This window comes from Taudactylus pleione, unplaced genomic scaffold (genome assembly GCF_031769625.1).
Source record: "Taudactylus pleione unplaced genomic scaffold, aTauple2 ptg002179l, whole genome shotgun sequence".
Classification (NCBI taxonomy): Eukaryota; Metazoa; Chordata; class Amphibia; order Anura; family Myobatrachidae; genus Taudactylus; species Taudactylus pleione.
The window spans coordinates 271,501-277,500 of record NW_028286573.1 but is presented as its reverse complement, the minus strand read 5'-3'; the positions used below and the strand labels follow the sequence as shown (position 1 = coordinate 277,500).

General features: G+C 36.7%; 20 pseudogenes; all 20 read right to left on the bottom strand.

Moving 5' to 3' along the window:
• The window catches only part of LOC148432278 (5S ribosomal RNA), a 119-nt pseudogene extending 13 nt beyond the window's left edge, over positions 1-106 (bottom strand).
• Positions 107-221: 115 nt separating this feature from the next.
• On the bottom strand, positions 222-340 carry LOC148432277 (5S ribosomal RNA; annotated as a pseudogene).
• A 350-nt stretch (positions 341-690) lies between these two features.
• LOC148432276 (5S ribosomal RNA) lies at positions 691-809 on the bottom strand (annotated as a pseudogene).
• Positions 810-926: 117 nt separating this feature from the next.
• LOC148432275 (5S ribosomal RNA) lies at positions 927-1,045 on the bottom strand (annotated as a pseudogene).
• A 116-nt stretch (positions 1,046-1,161) lies between these two features.
• On the bottom strand, positions 1,162-1,280 carry LOC148432274 (5S ribosomal RNA; annotated as a pseudogene).
• A 122-nt stretch (positions 1,281-1,402) lies between these two features.
• On the bottom strand, positions 1,403-1,521 carry LOC148432273 (5S ribosomal RNA; annotated as a pseudogene).
• A 116-nt stretch (positions 1,522-1,637) lies between these two features.
• LOC148432272 (5S ribosomal RNA) lies at positions 1,638-1,756 on the bottom strand (annotated as a pseudogene).
• A 115-nt stretch (positions 1,757-1,871) lies between these two features.
• On the bottom strand, positions 1,872-1,990 carry LOC148432271 (5S ribosomal RNA; annotated as a pseudogene).
• Positions 1,991-2,102: 112 nt separating this feature from the next.
• Positions 2,103-2,221, bottom strand: LOC148432270 (5S ribosomal RNA; annotated as a pseudogene).
• Positions 2,222-2,336: 115 nt separating this feature from the next.
• Positions 2,337-2,455, bottom strand: LOC148432269 (5S ribosomal RNA; annotated as a pseudogene).
• A 116-nt stretch (positions 2,456-2,571) lies between these two features.
• LOC148432268 (5S ribosomal RNA) lies at positions 2,572-2,690 on the bottom strand (annotated as a pseudogene).
• A 116-nt stretch (positions 2,691-2,806) lies between these two features.
• On the bottom strand, positions 2,807-2,925 carry LOC148432267 (5S ribosomal RNA; annotated as a pseudogene).
• Positions 2,926-3,040: 115 nt separating this feature from the next.
• LOC148432266 (5S ribosomal RNA) lies at positions 3,041-3,159 on the bottom strand (annotated as a pseudogene).
• Positions 3,160-3,742: 583 nt separating this feature from the next.
• LOC148432265 (5S ribosomal RNA) lies at positions 3,743-3,861 on the bottom strand (annotated as a pseudogene).
• Positions 3,862-4,211: 350 nt separating this feature from the next.
• Positions 4,212-4,330, bottom strand: LOC148432264 (5S ribosomal RNA; annotated as a pseudogene).
• A 115-nt stretch (positions 4,331-4,445) lies between these two features.
• Positions 4,446-4,564, bottom strand: LOC148432263 (5S ribosomal RNA; annotated as a pseudogene).
• A 351-nt stretch (positions 4,565-4,915) lies between these two features.
• On the bottom strand, positions 4,916-5,034 carry LOC148432262 (5S ribosomal RNA; annotated as a pseudogene).
• Positions 5,035-5,148: 114 nt separating this feature from the next.
• On the bottom strand, positions 5,149-5,267 carry LOC148432261 (5S ribosomal RNA; annotated as a pseudogene).
• A 116-nt stretch (positions 5,268-5,383) lies between these two features.
• On the bottom strand, positions 5,384-5,502 carry LOC148432260 (5S ribosomal RNA; annotated as a pseudogene).
• A 116-nt stretch (positions 5,503-5,618) lies between these two features.
• Positions 5,619-5,737, bottom strand: LOC148432259 (5S ribosomal RNA; annotated as a pseudogene).
• Between the last annotated feature and the right edge of the window lie 263 nt (positions 5,738-6,000).

The following is a 6,000-nucleotide window of genomic DNA, read 5'->3' as shown; positions in this document are numbered from 1 at the left end:
TGGTATTCCCAGGTGGTCTCCCTACCAAGTACTAACCAGGCCCAACACTGCATAACTTCCAAAGTCAGATGAGATTGGGCATGTCCAGAGTGGTTTGGCTGTAGTTGTTTATAAGCGTTAACTTTAGACATCTATTACTTATTAACTCAAGTAAATTCATTGATAAGTTTAAAAATTAAATGTAAAATCTAATAGAAAAGAATGTTATGGCAGTATAAAATTACCTACAGCTCCTGGTTTTCCCTGGTGGTCTTCCATCCAAGTACTAACCAGGCCCAACACTGCATAGCTTCCAAGATCAGAAGAGATTGGGCATGTCCAGTGTGGTTTGGCTGTAGGTGCTCAAAAACAGTAACTTTAGACCTCTTTTACTTCTTAACTCAAGTAAATTCATTGATAAGTTGAAAAAATTAAATGTAAAATGTAATAGAAGAGACTGTTATGGCAGTATAAAATTATCTACAGCACCTGGTATTCCTAGGTTGTCTCCCATCCAAGTACTAACCAGGCCCAACACTGCTAAGCTTCCAAGATAAGACAAGTTTGGGCATGTCCAGTGTGGTTTGGCTGTAGGTGCTCAAAAACATTAACTTTAGACCTCTATTACTTCTTAACTCAAGTAAATTCATGGACATGTTTAAAAATTAAATGTAAAATGTAATAGAAAAGAATGTTATGGCAGTATAAAATTACCTACAGATCCTGGTATTCCCAGGTGGTCTCCCATCCAAGTACTAACCAGGCCCAACACTGCATTGCTTCCAAGATCAGACGAGATTGGGCATGTCCAGTGTGGTTTGGCTGTGGATGCTCAAAAACATTATCTTTAGGACCTCTTTTACTTCTTAACTCAAGAAAATTCATTGATAAGTTGAAAAAATGTTATGTAAAATGTAATAGAAAAGAATGTTATGGCTGTATAGAATTACCTACAGCACCTGGTATTCCCAGGTGGTCTCCCATCCAAGTACTAACCAGGCCCAATACTGCATAGCTTCCAAGATCAGACGAGATTGGGCATGTCCAGTGTGGTTTGGCTGTAGGTGCTCAAAAACATTAACTTTAGACCTCTATTACTTCTTAACTCAAGTAAATTCATAGAAAAGTTGAAAAAATTAAATGTAAAATGTAATAGAAAAGAATGTTATGGCAGTATAAAATTGCCTACAGCACCTGGTATTCCCAGGTGGCTTCCCATCCAAGTACTAACCAGGCCCAATACTGCATAGCTTCCAAGATCAGACAAGATTGGGCATGTCCAGTGTGGTTTGGCTGTAGGTGCTCAAAAACATTAACTTTAACTTTAGACCTCTGTTACTTCTTAACTCAAGTAAATTCATTGATAAGTTGAAAAAATTAAATGTAAAATGTAATAGAAAATAATGTTATGGCAGTATAAAATTACCTACAGCACCTGGTATTCCCAGGTGGTCTCCCATCCAAGTACTAACAAGGCCCAACACTGCATAGTTTCCAAGATAAGATGAGATTGGGCATGGCCAGTGTGGTTTTGCAGTAGGTGCTCAAAAACATTAACTTTAGACCTCTTTTACTTCTTTACTCAAGTAAATTCATTGATAAGTTGAAAAAATTAAATGTAAAATGTAATAGAAAAGAATGTTATGGCAGTATAAAATTACCTACAGCACTTGGTATTCCCAGGTTGTTTCCCTACCAAGTACTAACCAGGCCCAACACTGCATAGCTTTCAAGGTCAGATGAGATTGGGCATGTCCAGAGTGGTTTGGCTGTAGGTGCTCAAAAGCGTTAACTTTAGACATCTATTACTTCTTAACTCAAGTAAATTCATTGATAAGTTTAAAAATTAAATGTAAAATCTAATAGAAAAGAATGTTATGGCAGTATAAAATTACCTACAGCTCCTGGTTTTCCCAGGTGGTCTCCCATCCAAGTACTAACCAGGCCCAACACTGCATAGCTTCCAAGATCAGACGACATTGGGCATGTCCAGTGTGGTTTGGCTGTAGGTGCTCAAAATTATTAACTTTAGACCTCTCTTACTTCTTAACTCAAGTAAATTCATTGATAAGTTGAAAAAATGTAATGTAAAACGTAATAGAAAAGACATGGCAGTATAAAATTACTTACAGCACCTGGTTTTTCTAGGTGGTCTCCCGCCCAAGTACTAACCAGGCCCAACACTGCATAGCTTCCAAGATCAGACAAGATTGGGCATGTCCAGTGTGGTTTGGCTGTAGGTGCTCAAAATCATTAACTTTATACCTCTTTTACTTCTTAACTCAAGTAAATTCATTAATAAGTTGAAAAAATTAAAAGTAAAATGTAATAGAAAAGACTGTTATGGCAGTATAAATTACCTACAGCACCTGGTATTCCCAGGTGGTCTCCCATCCAATTACTAACCTGGGCCAACACTGCATAGCTTTCAAGAACTGTCGAGATTGGGCATGTGCAGTGTGGTTTGGCTGTAGGTGCTCAAAAACATTAACTTTAGACCTCTATTACTTCTTAACTCAAGTAAATTCATTGATATGTTGAAAAAATTAAATGTAAAATGTAATAGAAAAGAATGTTATTGCAGCATAAAATTACCTACAGCTCCTGGAATTCCCAGGTGGTCTCCCATCCAAGTACTAACCAGGCCCAACACTGCATAGTTTCCAAGATAAGACGAGATTGGGCATGGCCAGTGTGGTTTTGCTGTAGGTGCACAAAAACATTAACTTTAGACCTCTTTTACTTCTTAACTCAAGTAAATTCAATGATAAGTTGAAAAAATTAAATGTAAAATGTAATAGAAAAGAATGTTTTGGCTGTATAAAATTACCTACAGCACCTGGTATTCCCAGGTGGTCTCCCATCCAAGTACTAACCAGGCCCAACACTGCATAGTTTCCAAGATAAGACAAGATTGGGCATGTCCAGTGTGGTTTTGCTGTAGGTGCACAAAAACATTAACTTTAGACCTCTTTTACTTCTTAACTCAAGTAAATTCAATGATAAGTTGATAAAATTAATGTAAAATGTATTAGAATAGAATGTTATGGCAGTATAAAATTACCTACAGCACCTGGAATTCCCAGGTGGTCTCTCATTCAAGTACTAATCAGGCCCAACACTGTATAGCTTCCAAGATCAGATGATATTGGGCATGTCCAGTGTGGTGTGGCTGTAGGTGTTCAAAAACATTAACTTTAGACCTCTTTTACTCCTTAACTCAAGTAAATTCATTGATAAGTTGAAAAAATTAATGTAAATTGTAATTGAAAAGAATGTTATGGCACTCTAAAATTACCTACTGTACCTAGGATTCCCAGCTGGCCTCCCATCCAAGTACTAACAAAGATCAACACCGCATAGCTTCCAAGAACAGATGAGATTGGGCATTTATAGTGTGATGTTGCTGTAGGTGTTCAAAATCATTGTCTTTAGACCTCTTTTACTTCTTAACTCAAGTAAATTCATTGATAAGTTGATACAATTAATGTAAAATGTAATTGAAAAGAATGTTATGGCAGTATAAAATTAACTACAGCACCTGGTATTCCCATGTGGTCTCACATCCAAGTACTAACCAGTCCTAACACTGCATAGCTTCCAATATAAGACGAAATGCAGCACGTCCATTGTAGTGTGGCTATACATGTTCAAAAACATTAACTTTAGACCTCTTTTACGTCTTAACTCAAGTAAATTCATTGATAAGTTGATAAAATTAATGTAATATGTAATAGAAAAGAATGTTATGGCAGTATAAAATTACCTACAGCACCTGGTATTCCCTGGTGGTCTCCCATCCAAGTACTAAACAGGCCCAAAAGTGCATAGTTTCCAAGATCAGACAAGATTGGGCATGTCCAGTGTGGTTTGGCTACAGGCCCTCAAAAATATTAACTTTAGACCTCTTATACTTCTTAACTCAAGTAAATTCATTGATAATTTTAAAAATTAAATGTAAAATGTAATAGAAAAGAATGTTATGGCAGTATAAATTTACCTGCAGCACCTGGTATTCCCTGGTGGTCTCCCATCCAAGCACTAACCATGCCCATCACTGCATAGCTTTCAAGATCAGACAAGATTGGGCATGTCCAGTGTGGTTTGGCTGTAGGAGCTCAAAAATATTAACTTTAGACCTCTTTTACTTCTTAACTCAAGTAAATTCATTGATAAGTTGAAAAAATTAAATGTAAAATGTAATATAATAGACTGTTATGGCAGTATAAAATTACCTACAGCACCTGGTATTCCTAGGTGGTCTCCCATAAAAGTACTAACCAGGCCCAACACTGCATAGCTTCAAAGATCAGACGAAATTGGCCATGTCCAGTGTGGCTTGGCTGTAGGTGCTCAAAAACATTAACTTTAGACCTTTATTACTTCTTAACTCAAGTAAATTCATTGATAATTTTAAAAATTAAATGTAAAATGTAATAGAAAAGAATGTTATGGCAGTATAAAATTACCTACAGCTCCTGGTATTCCCAGGTGGTCTCCCGTCCAAGTACTAACCAGGCCCAACACTGCATAGCTTCCAAGATCAGACGAGATTGGGCATGTCCAGTGTGGTTTGGCTGTAGGTGCTCAAAAGCATTAACTTTAGACCTCTATTACTTCTTAACTCGAGTAAATTTATTAATAAGTTGAAAAAATTAAATGTAAAATGTAATAGAAAAGAATGTTATGGCAGTATAAACTTAAATACAGCACTTGGTATTCCCATTTGGTCTACCATCCAAGTTCTAACCAGGCCCAACACTGCACAGCTTCCAAGAACAGAGGAGATTGGGCACATCCAGTGTGGTTTGGCTGTAGGTTTTCAAAAACATTAACTTTAGACCTCTATTACTTCTTAACTCAAGTAAATTCATTGATAAGTTGATAAAATTAAATGTAAAATGTAATAGAAAAGAATGTTATGGCAGTATAAAATTACCAACAGCACCTGGTATTCCCAGGTGGTCTCCCATACAAGTACTAACCAAGCCCAACACCGCATAGCTTCCAAGATCAGATGAGATTGGTCATGTCCAGTGTGGTGCAGCTGTAGCTGTTCAAAACATTAACTTTAGACCACTTTTACTTCTTAACACAAGTAAATTCATTGATAAGTTGATAAAATTAATGTAAAATGTAATAGAAAAAAATGTTATGGCACTATAAAATTACCTACAGCACCTGATATTCCCTTGTGGTCTCCCATCCAAGTACTAACAAGGCCCAACACAGCATAGCTTCCAATATCAGATGAGATTTGGCATGTCCAGTGTGGTTTGGCTGTAGGTGCTCAAAAACATTAACTTTAGACCTCTTTTACTTCTTAACTCAAGTAAATTCATTGAACAGTTAACAAAATTAAATGTAAAATGTTATAGAAAAGAATGTTATGTCAGTATAAAATTACCTACAGCACCAGGTATTTCCTAGTGGTTTCCCATCCAAGTACTAACCAGGCCCAACACTGAATAGCTTCCAAGATCAGATGAGACAGGGCATGTCCCGTGTGGTGTGGCTGTAGCTGCTCAAAAACATTAACTTTAGACCTCTTTTACTTCTTAACTCAAGTAAATTCATTGAACAGTTAACAAAATTAAATGTAAAATGTTATAGAAAAGAATGTTATGTCAGTATAAAATTACCTACAGCACCGGGTATTCCCAGGTGGTTTCCCATCCAAATACTAACCAGGCACAACACTAAATAGCTTCCAAAATCAGATGAGATTGGGCATTTCCCGTGTGGTGTGGCTGTAGGTATTCAAACACACTAACTTTAGACAACTGTTACTTCTTCATTCAAGGAAATTCATAGATAAGTTGATAAAATTACATGTAAAATGGAATAAAAAAGAATGTTATGGCAGTATAAATTTACATACAGCACATGGTATTACCAGGTGGTCTCCCATCCAAGTACTAATCAGGCCCAACACTGGACAGCTTCCATGATCTGATGAGATAGGCAATGTCCAATGTGGTGTGGCTGTAGGTGTTCAAAAACATTAACTTTAGACCACTT